Source organism: Hemitrygon akajei, chromosome 13 (genome assembly GCF_048418815.1).
Source record: "Hemitrygon akajei chromosome 13, sHemAka1.3, whole genome shotgun sequence".
NCBI classification, from domain to species: domain Eukaryota; kingdom Metazoa; phylum Chordata; class Chondrichthyes; order Myliobatiformes; family Dasyatidae; genus Hemitrygon; species Hemitrygon akajei.
In genome coordinates, this window is record NC_133136.1 from 95950560 (window position 1) to 95966605 (window position 16046).

Consider the following 16046-nt stretch of genomic DNA (forward strand, 5'->3'; position numbering starts at 1 on the left):
AAGTGGTAGCACTGGTAGCAGTAGTAATAGAGTTAGCAGCATTAGCAGTAGTAGCAGTGCTAGCAGAAATAGCTGTGGTAGCAGTAGTAGCAACCGTAGCATTGTTATCAGTGGTAGTGGTGGTGGTAGAAGTAGTAGCAACCGTAGCATTGTTATCAGTGGTAGTGGTGGTGGTAGAAGTAGTAGCAACCGTAGCATTGTTATCAGTGGTAGTGGTGGTGGTAGAAGTAGTAGCACTTGTGCAGTAGTTGCAAAGGTTGCAGTAGTAGCAATGTTAGCAGAAATAGCAGTGTTAGCAGAGTAGCAGAAGTAGCAGTTGTAGCAGTAGTCGCAGTACTAGCAGTGGTAGCAGTATTAGCATTAGTTGCTATAATAGCAGTGGTAGCAGTAGTAGTAGCTGTAGTATCAGTGGTAGCCGTCGTAGAAGTAGTAACAGTGGTAGGAGTGGTAGCACTGGTAGCAGTAGTAATAGAGGCAGCAGTAGTAGTAGTGGTAGTAGAAATAGGAGCGGTACCAGTAGTAGCATTGGTAGCAGTAGCAGTGTTAATCGTAGCAGTTGTGGTAGTTGCAGCAGTAGCAGTATAAGTAATGGTAACAGTAGCAGTAGTAGCAGTAGCGAAAGTAGCAGTAGTAGTAGCAATATTAGAAGTAGTAGCAGTTGTATTAGCTGCAGTGGCAGTGTTAGTAGTAGCAGCAGTAGTAGTAGCAGTATCAGTAGAAGTAGCAGCAGTAGTAGTGGAAGCAATAGCATTAGCAGACTCAACAGTTGTAGCAGTAGCAGTATTAGCAGCAGAAACATTAGCAGCAGCAGTAGCTGTCGTTGCAGCAGCTGCAGCGGTAGCAGCAGTAACAGTAGTAGCTATAGTAGGAGTAGCAGCATTAGCAGCAGGTGAACCAGTAGTAGTAGCATTAGTAGTAACAGTATCAGTAGTAGTAACAGTATCAGTAGTAGTAGCAGCAGCAGAAACAGTAGCAGCAGTAGTAACAGTAGTCGCAGTAGTAGCAGTGGTAGCAGTTGAAGTAGTAGCATTAGTAGCCGAATCAGTAGTAGCATTAGCAGCAGCAGTAGCAGTAATAGTAGCATTAGCAGCAGCAGTAGCAGTTGTTGTAGAGGCAGTAGTTGCAGCAGTAGGAACAGAAGCAGCAGTAGTAGCAGTCGCAGTAGAGACAGTAGTAGTAAGAGCAGTAGCAATGTTACTGGCAGCCGTAATAGTAGTATCAGTCATAGCAGTAGTTGTAGTTGTAGCAATAGCATCATAAGCAGTGGTGGCAGTAGCAGTGACATCAGTAGCAGCAGTAGTAGCAGTTGTATTAGCTTCAATAGTAGTAACAGCAGTAGTAACAGTAGCAATAGTAGTAGCAGTACTAGCAGCAGTAGCAGAAGTAGTAGTAGCAGTAGCAGTAGTGGTAGCAGTAGCAGTTGTAGCAGTAGTAGTAGCATTACTGGCAGTAGCTGTATTCTTAGTAGTAGCAGTACCAGTAATAGCAATAGTATTAGCTGCAGTAGCAGTAACAGCAGTAGTAGTAGTAGTAGCAGTAGCAGTGTTAGTAGTAGCAAGCGTAGTAGCAGTAGCAATGCAGCAGTAGTAGCAGATAGCAGAAATAGCAGTAATAATAGCAGTACTAGCAGCAGTAGCAGTAGTTCCAGTAGTAGTAGCAGAAGAACTAGTAGCAGTAGCTGCACTAGTAGCAGTGGTAGCAGTAGCAGTAGCTGACGCAACAATTGTAGCAGTAGTAAAAGTCTTTACATTATGTCTGCATCTAAATGTGCAATTTATAAATAGAATGTACAACAGGATAGTCAAATTAACATAGAAATACAGTTGTGTCAGCATGAGTTAATCAGTCTGGTTGAAAAAGCTGTCCTGCGATTGAGGGAAGTACAGTTCCCATACCAGGCCATGATGCAGCCAGTCAGGATGCTCTCAATTGTGCCCCTATAGAAAGTTCTTATGATTTGGGGGCCCACGCTAAAGTTCTTCAAATGTCTGAGGTAAAAGAGATGCTGTTGTACCTTTCTCACCACACAGCCTCTATGTACAGATCACATGAGATCCTTGGTGATGTTTATGCCAAGGAACTTAAAGCTGTTCACTCTCTCAACCCCAGATTCATTGATGTCAATGTCTGTCTCCATTCCTCCTGTGGTTCACAGCCAGCTCCTTGGTTTTTGTGACTTTGAGGGAGAGGCTGTTTTCTTGACACCACTATGTCAGGGTGATGACTTCTTCTCTGTAGACTGCCTCATTATTATTTGAAATGAGGCCGATCAATGTAGTATCATCTGCAAATTTCATTCACAGATTGGAGCTGTGGGTGGTGACACAGTTATGGGTATACAGAGAGTAAAGGAGGGGGCTTAGGACATAGCCCTGAGGGGCACATGTGTTGAGGGTCAGAGGAGCAGAGTTGAGGGAGCCCACTCTTACCACCTACCAGTGATCTGACAGGAAGTCCAGGATCCAGCCACACAAGGCAGAGTAAAGGCCAAGGTCTCTGAGCTTCTTGTCGAGCCTGGAGGAAATTCTGGTGTTGAATGCTGAACTGTTGTCCAAGAACAGCATTCTCACATAAGCGGCCTTCTTCTCCAGATGTGTAAGGACGATATGTAGAGCAGTGGCTATTGTGTATTCTGTCTATCAGTTGCATTGGTAGGCAAGTTGTAGGGGATCAAGTGTAGGTGGTAATAAACTGCTGATGTAGTCCTTGACCACCCTCTCAAAGCATTTGCTTATTATTGAGGTGAGTGTGACAGGATGACAGTCATTCAGACATGTTACCTTGGCCTTTTTTGGTACAGGGACAATAGTGGATATTTTGAAGCAGGAGGGCACTCTACACTGGGAGGGGGAGAGATTAAAATGTCTGTAAATACACCTGCCAGTTGTGCCATGCACACCCACAGTACCCACCCTGGGATGCCATCCAGTTCCACAGTCTTGGGACTGTCCACTTGTTGGAAACACCTGCATACTTCAGCCTCATTGATGCTAGCAGCAGTAGTATTAGCTGCAATATTAATAGCAGTTGTAGTGGTAGTAATAGTAGCAGCAGTAGTAGTGGAAGCAGAGCCATTATCAGACGCAGCAGTAATAACAGTAGTAACAGAAGTAGCAGTAGCAGAAGTAGTGACTGCAGTAGTATTAACAGCTGCAGCAGTAGAAGCAGTAGCAGCAGTTGTAGCAGTAGCAGTGTATAAGATGATGAGAGGCATTGATTGCGTGGATAGTCAGAGGCTTTTTCCCAGGGCTGAAATGGCTAGCACGAGAGGGCACAGTCTTAAGGTGCTTGGAAGTAGGTACAGAGGAGACAGAAAAAAACCTGCAGCACAATACAAGCCCTTCGGCCCACAAAGCTGTGCTGAACGTGTCCTTACCTGAGAAATTACCTAGATGTCAGGGGTAAATTTTTTACACAGAGAGTATGGAGTGGGCTGCCACGACAGTGTGGAGGCAGAAACGAGAGGGTCTTTTAAGAGTCTCCTGGATAGGTACATGGATCTTAGAAAATATATGCTCTTACTTTCTAAGGGTATTTCACATTTGAAAATGTCTTGTAGGGTATTGTGTATCCCCCTGCTATAGTCTTTGATAACGGGGCATTCCCAGAAAATATGATAATGATGTGCATTTTGATTTCCACAATTTCTCCAGCAAACAGGGAGGTTACTATCATAATGGGATTTCTGAGAGGGTGTAATAAAATATCTTATCAAGTTTTTCCATCCAAACTCCCTCCATTTCTGTGAACTGGTACACTTCTATTGATACCTCCATATTATTGTCCATTCTTCCTCAGATATAATTATCCCTCCTTCCTTCTCCCATTTTGTTTTAATGTTTTAAGATTTTGTTTTAAGATTTGACAGACCCTTATACACACTTGTAATGATTCTACTACCGTTATCTGAATTATATAAAACATAGAACAGTACAACACAGTACAGGCCCTTTGGCTTTTCTAAATAGCTCTATCAAACATGTTCTTGCCTTGGTTACATTTTTAACTGTCCTATTAACATATTGTCGCATCCCTAAATACCGATAAAAATCTTGTTTTTCTAATAGGTGTTTCTCTTTAAGCATTTCAAAACTGAACAGTGTTCCTTTTTACATTATATTGCAAAGAACTGTTATTCCTTTAGCTGTCCAGTGCTTAAATCTAGCATCCAGTTCATTCGGGATAAAATCCGAGTCATATGCACACCATTTAAGAATTGCAATATCTCCCTCTAGTTTATATTCTTTTATAATAGTTATCCATATTTCAAGAGTCCAGATCACCCATGGGTTATCAATAGTATTTATGTACCTTTGTAGGCTGTTAGTAGCCAATATTGCTTGTATGGGGATGGGAAGTACCCGCTCCTCAATGTTTTTCCATTGAGCGTCATATGATGGGTTGCACCAACACATCACAGTTCTCAACTGTGCTGCAAAATAATAATCTCTTAGAGAAGGGAGGCCGCATCCCCCCCTTTTCCTTTGCTAATTGCAAAGTTCTGAGAATAACTCTGGGCTTTTTACCCTGCCAAATATATCTTGATAACATCTTGTTCCATTCATTGAATTGATTTTGATTAATATCTACTGGTAGGGTTTGAAAGAGATATAATAGTCTGGGCAGTATGTTCATTTTAATAGATTCAATCCTTGAACCGAAACTAAAAAAAGGAATTAGGTTCCATCTTGTTATATCTTCCTTAATTTTTTATATATAGGCATTCTGCCTATAATTGCATTCTGTGAATTTTGCCAATTCTTTTGGCATAATGATGCCCAAATATTTGAAAGACTCTGTTTGCCATGCCCAGGGGTATCGACTTTCAATTTCTCTTGGTGGGCCATAGTAATATGAAAGTAATTGGGTTTTATCGATGTTGATCAATTGCATCAATTTAGGTTAAGAGTATGTTGGTTGCTCTAGATAGATCAAAATGTCATCCGCGTAACAAGCCAATTTATGCTCTGTCCCTTTAATAGTAATTCCCCTGATACCTTCATTTTGTCTGATGTATTGAGCTAATGGTTCCAGATATAATGTGAAGAGTAGCGGTGATGATGCACAACCCTGTCTCGTGCCCCTTTCTAGGGTAAGACTATTTGATAAATATCCATTGATTTTAATCCTAGCGGTAGGATTGTCATATAGTGTCTGTATAGTTTTAATAATTGTGACTTGGAAACCAAATCTATGCAAAACTCTGTAAAGAAAATTTCAATTAAACGAATCAAATGTCCACGCTTATCACTATTGCTTCGATTTAATTTTTTTGTATATGATCCATAATGTGAAGTGTTCTTCATATATTGTATTGTGTCTGGCATTGTCATATAAAACCTGTCTGATTGTTACGTATCAGTATAGGTAGAAACTCCTCTAATCGTTTGGCCATGATGGAGATAAATATTTAATGAATATACTGCTGGTGGCTAGTAAAAAGACTCTTATCACAGGAGAGCCCAACCTTAAATGCATGGTTGGAAATTACAATGGACATTTAAAAAATGGAGAAGATAACAGCATCTGTTAATCATAAGTTGGAACAATTTGATTAATACTGGGAAAATGGTTTAACTACATAATGCCTCATCGGCCTGATTTTATTCTCACAAATCAATGAATATGTTGTAAAAAAAAAGATCACTCCCTACTTGTACATAGTTTTTTTCCTTTTGCTTGTTCTTTCTTTCCTCTCCTTTTTATAAGTGTATACCTCAGATAAACATTATGTGGAGATTTGTGGCATATATGACTATATGATATATATGTACAATATCTGAAATACATCTTATGGAAATGTTTGCTTGATGATGAACAATAAAAAAAACTACAAAAAAAAAGAAAAATAGAGGGCTATGGGAAACCCTAGGTTATTTCTAAAGTACATGTTTGGCACAGCATTGTGGACTAAAGGGCCTGTATTGTGCTGTAGGTTTTCTATGTTTCTATGTTTAGTAGTAGCAGTTGTAATAGCAGTAGTTGTAGCAGTCGAAGTAGAAGCAGTAGTAGCAGTAGCAACAATAGGAGCAGTAGCAGTGCTAGTAATAGCAGTCATAGTAACAGCAATAGTAATAGCAGTAGTAGTAGTAGCAGTAGAAAAAGAACAGTAGCAGAAATAACAGTAGCAGCAGTAGTAACATTACCTGTAGTGGCAAGTATTAGCTGCAGTACTAGTAGCAGTAGCTGCAGTTGCAGTCTAAACAGCTGTAGCAGTAGTTGTAAAAGCAGCAATATTAGTGGAACAGCAACAGTAACTGTATTTTCAGTAGTAGCAGGTGTAAAAGCAGCAGTAGTTATAGTAGCAGCAGTAGCAGTAGTAGCAGTAATAGTGGTAGTCGCAGTACTAACCACAGTAGTAGCAGTTGTAGGAGTAGTAGTAGTAGTAGTAGCAGCAGTTGCAGTAGAAGTGGTCACAGTAGTAGTAGGAGAAGTAGTAGTAGTACTTGTTGTAGCAGAGGTAGTAATAGCAGTATAGTAGTAGCTGCCATAGTAGCAGCATCAGCAATCATAACAGTAGCAGACGTAGTAGTAGTTGCCATAGTAAAGGCAATAGCATTTGCGGCAAAAGTAGTAGCAACTGTAGCAGTAGTAGCAGCAGTGGCAGTAGAGGCAGTTGTAGAATCCGCAGTAGTAGCTGGTGCAGTAGTATCAGCAGTAGCAGCAGCAATAGTCTTAGTAGTAGCAGAAGTAGTAACAGTAGCATTGTTAGAATGAGCAGTCATAATAGCAAAAGTAGTACGAGTAGACAGGTAGCAGTAGTTGCAGCATTATCAGTAGTAGCAGGAGCAGCAACGGCTGCAGTAGCAGGAGTAGTCGTAGCAGCAGAAGAGTAGAAGTAGTAGCAGAAGTATCAATAGTAGTAGCAGTAACAGTTGAAGTATAGCATTAGCAGCCAAATCAGTAGTAACCATAGCAGTAGCAGTAGCAGCAGTAGGTGCAGTATCAGTAGTAACTGGATCAAGAGTAGTTGTAGTAGCAGCAGCAGCAACAGTAAGAGTAGCAGAAGTATCATTAGCCACCGTAGTAAAGTCAATAGCATTTGTAGCAGTAGCAGCAGTAGTAGCAGCTGTAGCAGTAGAGTTCTACTAGTAGTAGCAATAGTGACAGCAGCAACTGTATTAGCAGTTGTAGAAGCAGTAGCAGTAGTAGAGGATGCAGTAATAGTAGTTGCAGTAGTAGCAGGAGCAGTAGTCTTAGTAGTAGCAGTAACAATAGAATTAGTATTAGCAGTAGTAGCAGAAGCAGTCACAGTAGTGGCAGTAGTAGCATTATCAGCCACAGTAGTAGTAGTAGTACTACTAGTAGTAGAAGTAGCAGTACTAGTACTGGCAGCAGTACCAATAGCTTCAGAAGTAGCAGTCGCAGTAAGAGCAGAAGTAGTGGCTGCAGTAGCAGCAGTAGATAGATAGATGATAGATAGATAGATAGATAGATACTTTATTCATCCCCATGGGGAAATTCAACATTTTTTCCAATGTCCCATATGCTTGTTGTAGCAAAAACTCATTACATACAATACTTAACTCAGTAATAATATGATATGCATCTAAATCACTAACTCAAAAAGCATTAATAATAGCTTTAAAAAAAAGTTCTTAAGTCCTGGCAGTTGAATTGTAAAGTAGTAGAAACATAGAAAACCTATAGCACAGTACAGGCCCTTCAACCCACGATGTACTTATTTTATTCCAAACATGTACTTATTGTATAAATGACCTAGGGTTACCCATAGCCCTCTATTTTACTAAGCACAATGTACCTATCCAGGAGTCTCTTAAAAAACCTTATCATATCTCTCTCCACCACTGTCGCTGGCAGCCCATTCCATGCATTCACCATCCTCTGTATAAAAAAATTACCCCTGAAATTTCCTCTGTCCCTACTCCAAGCACCTTAAAACTGTGCCCACTCGTGTTTGCCATTTCAGCCCTGAGAAGAGCTTTGGCTAGAGACCATAGACCACAGACTGCAGAACTTAGGCCAGAGACCAAAGACAACATACTTTAGAGCACAGATCATTGAACTTAGGTCAGGGTCAATGGACCATAGTCCATAGAGCACAGACCACAGAGTTTTGACCACAGAACATAGAGCACAAACAGCAGAGCTTAGGCCAGAGACCATAGACCATAGATGATAGAGCTCATACTGTAGATCTTACAGCAGAGACCATAAACAATAGACTGTAGAGCTCATGCCAGAGATGTGAGACCACACACTGTAGAGCACAGACTGTCAAGCTTAGGACAGAGACCACAGACCATAGAAGGCAGAGCACAGACAGTACGGCTTAGGCCAGAGGCCATAGACCACAGACTGTAGAGTTAGACCAGAGCTCATTGACCACAGTTCGTATAGTACCAATCGTAGAGCTTAGGCCAGAGACCACAGACCACAGACTGTAGAGAACAGACCGTAGACCTTGAGGCAGAGACCATAGACTACAGACCATAGACCACAGACCATAGAGCACAGACCAGTTACCATACACCACAAGCTGCAGAACTTCTATGAGACTGTAGACCATAGAGCACAGGTGGTAGGGCTTCGGCTAGAGACCATAGACCACAGACTGCAGAACACAGTTCGATGAGTCTAGGCCAGAGACCATAGACCACAAACTGTAGAGCACAGACTGAAGATGGTATGTGTTCTATGGTCTCTGGCCTAAGCGCTATGATCTCTGCTATACAGTCTGTGGTCCATGGTCTCTGGGTTAAGATCTATGGTCTGTGGTCTATGGTCTTGCCTAAACTCTTCAAACTGTGTTCTGCAGTCTGTGCTCTATAACCTGTCGTGTATGGTCTCTGACCTAAGCTCTATGGACTAGCCTTTACAGTCTGTGGTCTCTGGCCTAAGCTCTACGATCTGTGCAATACAGACTGTGGTCTATGGCCTCTGGCCTAAGCTCATTGTTCTGTGATACATGGACCCAGCCCTAAGTTCTATAGTCTGTGCTCTATGCTCTCTACCCTAAACTCTACGGTCTGTGCATAATGGTCTCTGGCTTCTGCTCTACGGTTTGTGGTCTACGATCTCTGGCCTAAGCCACTACCATCTGTTGTTGATAGTCTATGGCCTAAGCTCTGCGGTCCGTGCTCTAAGTTCTGTGGTCTATGGTCTCTGCCCAAAGCTCTACGGTGTGTGCTCTACGGTTTGTGGTCTATGACCTCTGACCTAAGCCTTATGGTCTGTGCTCTATGTTTTGTGGTCTGTGGTCTCTGGCCTAAGTTCGACAGTCTGTACTCTATGGCATGTAGTCTCTGGTCTCTGGCACTAGCTCTACTCTCTATGGTCTATCGTTTCTGCTGTAAGATCTACAGTATGACCTTGATAGTGTCTAGTCTATGGTCTCTGGTCTAACCTCTGTGGTCTGTGCTCTTCAGGCTGTGGTCTATGTTCTCTGGTCAAAGGTCTGCAGTCTGTGCTCTGTGGTCTGTTGTCTGTTGTCTCTGGCCCATGTTCTCTAAAGAATGTGGTCTTTGGTCTCTGGCCAAAGCTCTAAGGTCTAGGGTCTGTGGGCTCTGACCTATCTGCTACAGTCTGTGGTGTACAATCTCTGGCCTGAGCTCTACAGTCTGTTCTCTGTGGCTTCTGGGCTGTAACTCTGTCCTAAGCTGTACAGTCTGTGCTCTATAATCTGTGGTCTGTGGTCTCTGGTCTAAGCTCGCTGGTTGGTGCTCTACGGTTTGTGGTCTCTGGTCTCTGCCATAAGCTCTACAGTATGAGCTCTATGGTCTAAGGTCTTTAGTCTCTGGCCTAAGCTCTACTGTCTGTGCTCTAATGTTTGTGGTCAATGTTCTCTGGCCTACATTCTACAGTCTGTGCTCTAAAGAATGTGGTCTGTGGTCTCTGGCCCAAGTTCTGTGGTCTGTGGTCTATGATCTGTGGCCTCAGCTATACGGTCTATGGTCTGTGGTCTACAGTCACTTGTCAATGCTCTATGGTCTGTACTCTACAGTCTGTGGTCTATGGGCTCCAACCTATTCTCTACCATCTATGGCTATGATATCTGGCCTCAGCTCTAGAGTGTGTGCTCTGAGGAATGTGGTCTATTGTCTCTGGACTAAGCTCTTCAGTCTGTGGTCTACTGTCTGTGGTCTGTGTTCTGTGGTCTATGGTCTCCAGCCTAAGCACTTCACTCTGCTCTCTACAGTTTGTGGTCTATGTTCTCTGGCTTAAACTCTTTGAACTGTGTTCTGTGGTCTCTATCGTAAGCTCTACAGCCTATAAACTATGATTTCTCAACTGAGCAGAAGTCTATGGTCTATGGTCACTGACCTAAGCTCTATGGCCTGTGCTCTTTGGACTATGGTCTATGGTCTCTGGTTCAGATCTACGATCTTTATTCTATGACCTCTGTCTTCAGTTCTACACACTGCGATCTATGGTCTCTGACCTAAGCTCTCTGGACTATGTTCTATGGTCTGTGGTCTGTGGTCTCTGGCCTAAGCTCAACGGATTATGTACAATGGTCTCTGCCCTAAACTCTACAGTTTGTACTATATGCTCTCTGACCTAAGCTCTACCATCTGTTTACGATGGTCTCTGGCCCAAGATCTGTGGTCCATAGTCCCTACCCAAAGCCTTATGGTTTGTGCTCCATGTTCTGTGGTCTATGACCTCTGGCCAAAGCCTTACCATCTGTGTTCTTCGGCCTCTGGTCTATGGTCTCTAGCCTAAGCTCTACAGTCTGTAGTCTACGGTCTCTGGACTAAGCTCTTCAGTCTGTGGTCTACTGTCTGTGGTCTGTGTTCTGTGGTCTATGGTATCCAGCCTAAGCGCTTCACTCTGTGCTCTACGATTTGTGGTCTATGGTCTCTGGCTTATACTCTTCGAACTGTGTTCTGTAGTCTCTATCGTAAACTCTATGGCCTGTTCGCTACAGTCTGTAAACTATGATTTCTCGACTAAGCTCATAGGTCTGTTGTCTATGGTCTCTGGCCTAAGCTTGATGGTCTGTGCTCTATGCTCTGTGGTCTATGGTCTCTGGCCTAAGCTCTTTGGTCTGTGGTCTACAATTACTTGCCAAACTTTATGGTCTGTACTGTACTGTGTGCGGTCTATGATCTCTGGCATAAGCTCTATGGGTTGTGGTCTGTAGTCTCTGGCCTAAGCATTACTGTCGGTTGTCTATTGTCTCTGGCCTGAGATGTGCTGCCTGTGCTCTGTGATCGACGGTCAGTGCTCTTCAGTCTGTGCTCTACGATTTATTGTCTATGGTTTCCAGCCTAAGCTCTATGGCCTGTGCTCTATGGTCTGTAATCTATGCTTTCTCGGCTAAGCTCTTTGGTCTGTGGTCTATAGTCTCTGGCCTCAGTTCTACGGTCTCTATCTATGGCCTGTGGCTTAAGCTCTGGGGACTGTGGCCTAGAGTCTCTGACATAAACTGTATGGAATATGCTCTACAGTCTGTCTGTGGTCTTTGGCCTAAGCTCTATGATCTGTGCTATACGGACTGTGGTCTATTGTCTCTGGCCTAAGCTCAACATTCTGTACAATGGTCTCTGGCCTAACCTCTACGGTTTGTAGTCTATGCTCTCTGGACTAAGCTCTACCATCTATTGTCGATGGTCACTGTCCTAAGCTCTGTGGCCTGTGCTCCATGGTCTGTTGTCTATGGCCTCTGGCCTCAGCTCTATCGCCTGTGATATATGTTTTGTGGGCTATGGTCTCTGTCCAATGCTCTACGGTATGTGCTCCAAGATCTGTGGTCTATGGCTTCTGGCCAAAGCAGTGCCGTCTGTGCTTTACATTCTGTAGTCTCTGGTCTCTGGCACTAGCTCTACCATCTGTGGTCTCTGGTCTCTGCCATAAAATCGACAGTATGAGCTCTATGGTCTAAGGTCCATAGTCTCTGGCCTAAGCTCTACGGTCTGTGGTAGAAACATAAAAACATAGAAAACCTACAGCACAATATAGGGCCTTCAGCCCACAAAATTGTGCCGAACATGCCCCTACCTCAGAAATTACTAGGCTTACTATAGCCCTCTATTTTACTAAGCTCCACGTACCTATCTAAACAGCTCTTAAAAGACCCTATTGTATCCACCTCCATCACTGTTGCCTGCAGCCCATTCCACACACTCACCACTCTCTGAGTAAAAAACTTACCCCTGACATCTCTTCCCTACCTACTCCCCAGCACCTTAAACATGTATCGTCTTGCAGCAACCATTTCAGCCCTGGGAAAAAGCCTCTGTCTATCCACATGATAAATACCTCTCATCATCTTATACACCTCTATCAGGTCACCTCTCATCCTCCATCACTCCAAGGAGAAAAGGCCGAGTTCACTTAACCTAATCTCATAAGGCATGCTCCTTAATCCAGGCAACATCCTTGTAAATCTCCTCTGCACTTTTTCTATGGCTTCCACATCCTTCCTGTAGTGAGGTGACCAGAACTGAGAACAGTACTCCAAGTGGGGTCTGACCAGGATCCTATATAGCTTCAACATTACCTCTCGGCTTCTAAATTCCATGATTGATGAAGGCCAATACACCGTATGCCTTCTTAACCGCAGAGTCAACCTGCGCAGCTGCTTTGAGCGAACTATGGACTCGGACCCCTAGATCCCTCTGATCCTCCACACTGCCAAGAGTCTTACCATTAATACTATATTCTGCCATCATATTTGACCTACCAAAATGAACCACTTCACACTTACCTGGGTTGAACTCCATCTGCCACTTCTCAGCCCAGTTTTGCATCCTATCAATGTCCCGCTGTAACGTCTGACAGCCCTCCACACTATCCACAATACCTCCAACCTTGACTTCAAGATGAAGCCACACTTAGGTTGGAGGAACAGCACCTTATATACCGGCTGGGTAGCTTCCAACCTGATGGCATGAACATTGACTTCTCTAACTTCCGTTAATGCACCTCCTCCCCTTCTTACCCCATCGCTGATATATTTAGTTTTTTCCCCCCTCCCTTTTTTTTTCTTTCTCTCTCTGCCCATCACTCTGCCTGTTCTCCATCTCCCTCTGGTGCTCCCCTCCCCCTTTCTTTCTCCCTAGGCCTCCCATCCCATGATCCTTTCCCTTCTCTAGTTCTGTATCCCTTTTGCCAATCACCTTTCCGGCTCTCAGCTTCACCCCACCCCCTCACCCCCTCTTCTTCTATCATTTCGCATTTTTCCCTCCCCCTCCTACTTTCAAATCTCTTACTATCTCTACTATAGTCCCGACGAAGGGTCTCGGCTCGAAACGTTGACAGCGCTTCTCCCTATAGATGCTGCCTGGCCTGCTGCGTTCCAACAGTATTTTGTGTGTGTCGCTTGAATTTCCAGCATCTGCAGATTTCCTCATGATTCCTACTCTAGAATTGACTTATTTCTCATATCAGCTAAATTAGAAAGTAGGATCATTCAAACAGAATATGTCACTAGACTACTCTCGGACCATTCACCTTTAATTTTATCAATTGAAATGCCTGATAAACAAAAAAACATTATATGGATGGCTTTTTAATCCTTTGCTGTTGAAAAGACCAGAGTTTTGCAGTTTTATTAGTGCTCAAATAGAGTTGTTCTGTGAGACGAACTCACCCTCTACTGCCAATAATTTCTTATTTTTTTAACTTAAACTTTACTTAATTACTTAAATGCCCAGATTGTTTAATCTATTTATTTTAATTTTTTATAATTAATATATCCCTTATTATAAGTTAGATCTTTTAATTTGTATTTTAAACTGAATTTGAGAGCTGGATGCCTACTCTTCTTTTTCTTTTTTTTTCCTCTTTCTTCTTTTCTCCTTTCTTTCCTCTGTCTCTTATGTTTTTTCCCCCTCCTTTTTTCTAAATGTGGGGAGATGGTGTTGGGATAGGTGTTCTTTTTTTTCTCAGACTTATTAATGTATTTGAATTATTTTTTTCAATATGTATTAATTGTATTAATTGAGCCCTTGTATTCCTTCTTTAAAAAATTAAATAAAATAAAAAAGGAAGAACAAGGGTCCCAGAACAGATCCCTGAGGCACCCCACTGGTCACCGATCTCCATGCAGAATATGACCCGTCCACAACCACTCTTTGCCTTCTGTGGGCAAGCCAGTTCTGGATCCACAAAGCAATGTCCCTTGGATCCCATGCTGCTTTACTTTCTCAATAATCCTTGCATGGGGTACCTTATCAAATGCCTTGCTGAAATCCATATACACTACATCTACTGCTCTTCCTTCATCAATGTGTTCAGTCACATCCTCAAAAAATTCAATCAGGTTCATAAGGCACGACCTGCCCTTGACAAAGCCCTGCTGACTATTCCTAATTATATTATACCATCCAAATGTTCATAAATCCTGCCTCTCAGGATCTTCTCCATCAACTTACCAACCACTGAAGTAAGACTCATTGGTCTATAATTTCCTGGGCTATCTCTACTCCCTTTCTTGAATAGAGGAACAACATTCACAACCCTCCAATCTTCCAGAACCTCTCCTGTCCCTGTTGATGATGCAAAGATCATCGCCAGAGGCTCAGCAATCTCCTCCCTCGCCTCCCACAGTAGCCTGGGGTACTTCTCATCTGGTCCCGGTGACATCCAACTTGATGCTTTCCAAAAGCTGTAGCACATCCTCTTTCTTAATATCTACATGCTCAAGCTTTTCAGTCTGCTGTAAGTCATCACTACAATCACCAAGATCTTTTTCCATAGTGAATATTGAAGTAAAATATTCACTAAGTACCTCTGCTATTTCCTCCAGTTCTATACGCACTTTCCCACTGTCACACTTGATAGGTCCTATTCTTTCATGTCTTATCCTCTTGCTCTTCACATACTTGTAGAATGCCTTGGGGTTTTCTTTAATCCTGCCTGCCAAGGCCTTCTCATGGCCCCTACTGGCTCTCCTAATTTCCTTCTTAAGCTCCTTCCTATTAGCCTTATAATCTTTTAGATCTCTAACATTACCTAGCTCTCTGAACCTTTCGTAAGCTTTTATTTTCTTCTTGTCTGGAGAAATAGTGTATGTTCTCTGGCCTGAGCTCTACAGTGTGTGCTCTGAGGACTGTGGTCTATGATCTCTGGCCTAAGCTCTATGGTCTGTACTTTACGGTGCGTTGTCTCTGATCTCTGGCCTGAGCCCTACAGTCTGTGGTCTATGGTCTCTGGCCAAAACGCTACAGTCTTTGCTCTATGGCCTCTGGTCTATAGTCTCTGGCCTAAGCTCTTCGGTCTATTGTCTACTGTCTGTGGTCTATGGTCTCTAGCCTAAGTGCTTCGCTCTGCGCTCTATGGTTCGTGGTCTCTGGTCTCTGGCCTAAACCCTTTGAAATGTGTTCTGGACTCTGGTCTCTAGCCTAAGCTCTACGGTCTGTAAACTATGATTTCTCAACTAAGCTCATCAGTCTGTGGTCTATGATCTTATGATCTGGCCTCAGATCTATGGTCTTTGTTCTATGGCCTCTGTCTTAAGCTCAAATGACTGTGGTCTATGGTCTCTGATATAAATTCTACATACTGTGCTCTGTGATCTGTGGTCTATGATCTCTGCCCTAAGCTCTATGGACTATGCTCTACAGTCTGTGGTCTCTGGACTAAGCTCTAAGGACTGTGTACAATGGTCTCTGACCTAAGCTCTACCATCTGTTGTCGATGGTCTCTAGCCTAAGATCTACGGTCTGTGGTCTATGTTCTGTGGTCAAAGCTCTGTGGTCTACACTCTATAGTCTCTGGCCAAAGTTCTACAGACTGTGCTCTAAAGTATGTTGTCTTTGGTCCCTGACCCAAGTTCTGCGGTCTGTGGTCTGTGGTCCCTAGCCTAAGCTCTATGGTCTGAGGCCAAAGGTCTATGGGCTGTAGTCTACAGTCTGTGTTCTACGGGCTCTAACCACCGATCTACGGTCTAAACTCTATGGTCTGTGCTCTGAGGTCTGTGTTCCATGTCTTTGGCATAGGCTCTGTGGTCTGTAGTCTATGCCCTCTGGCCTAAGCTCTGCAGTCTGTGGTCTACGGTGTCTGGCTTAAGCTTTACAGTAGATGGTCTATGTTCTCTGGTCTAAGCTCTATGGTCTGTGGTCGATGATCTCTGGCCT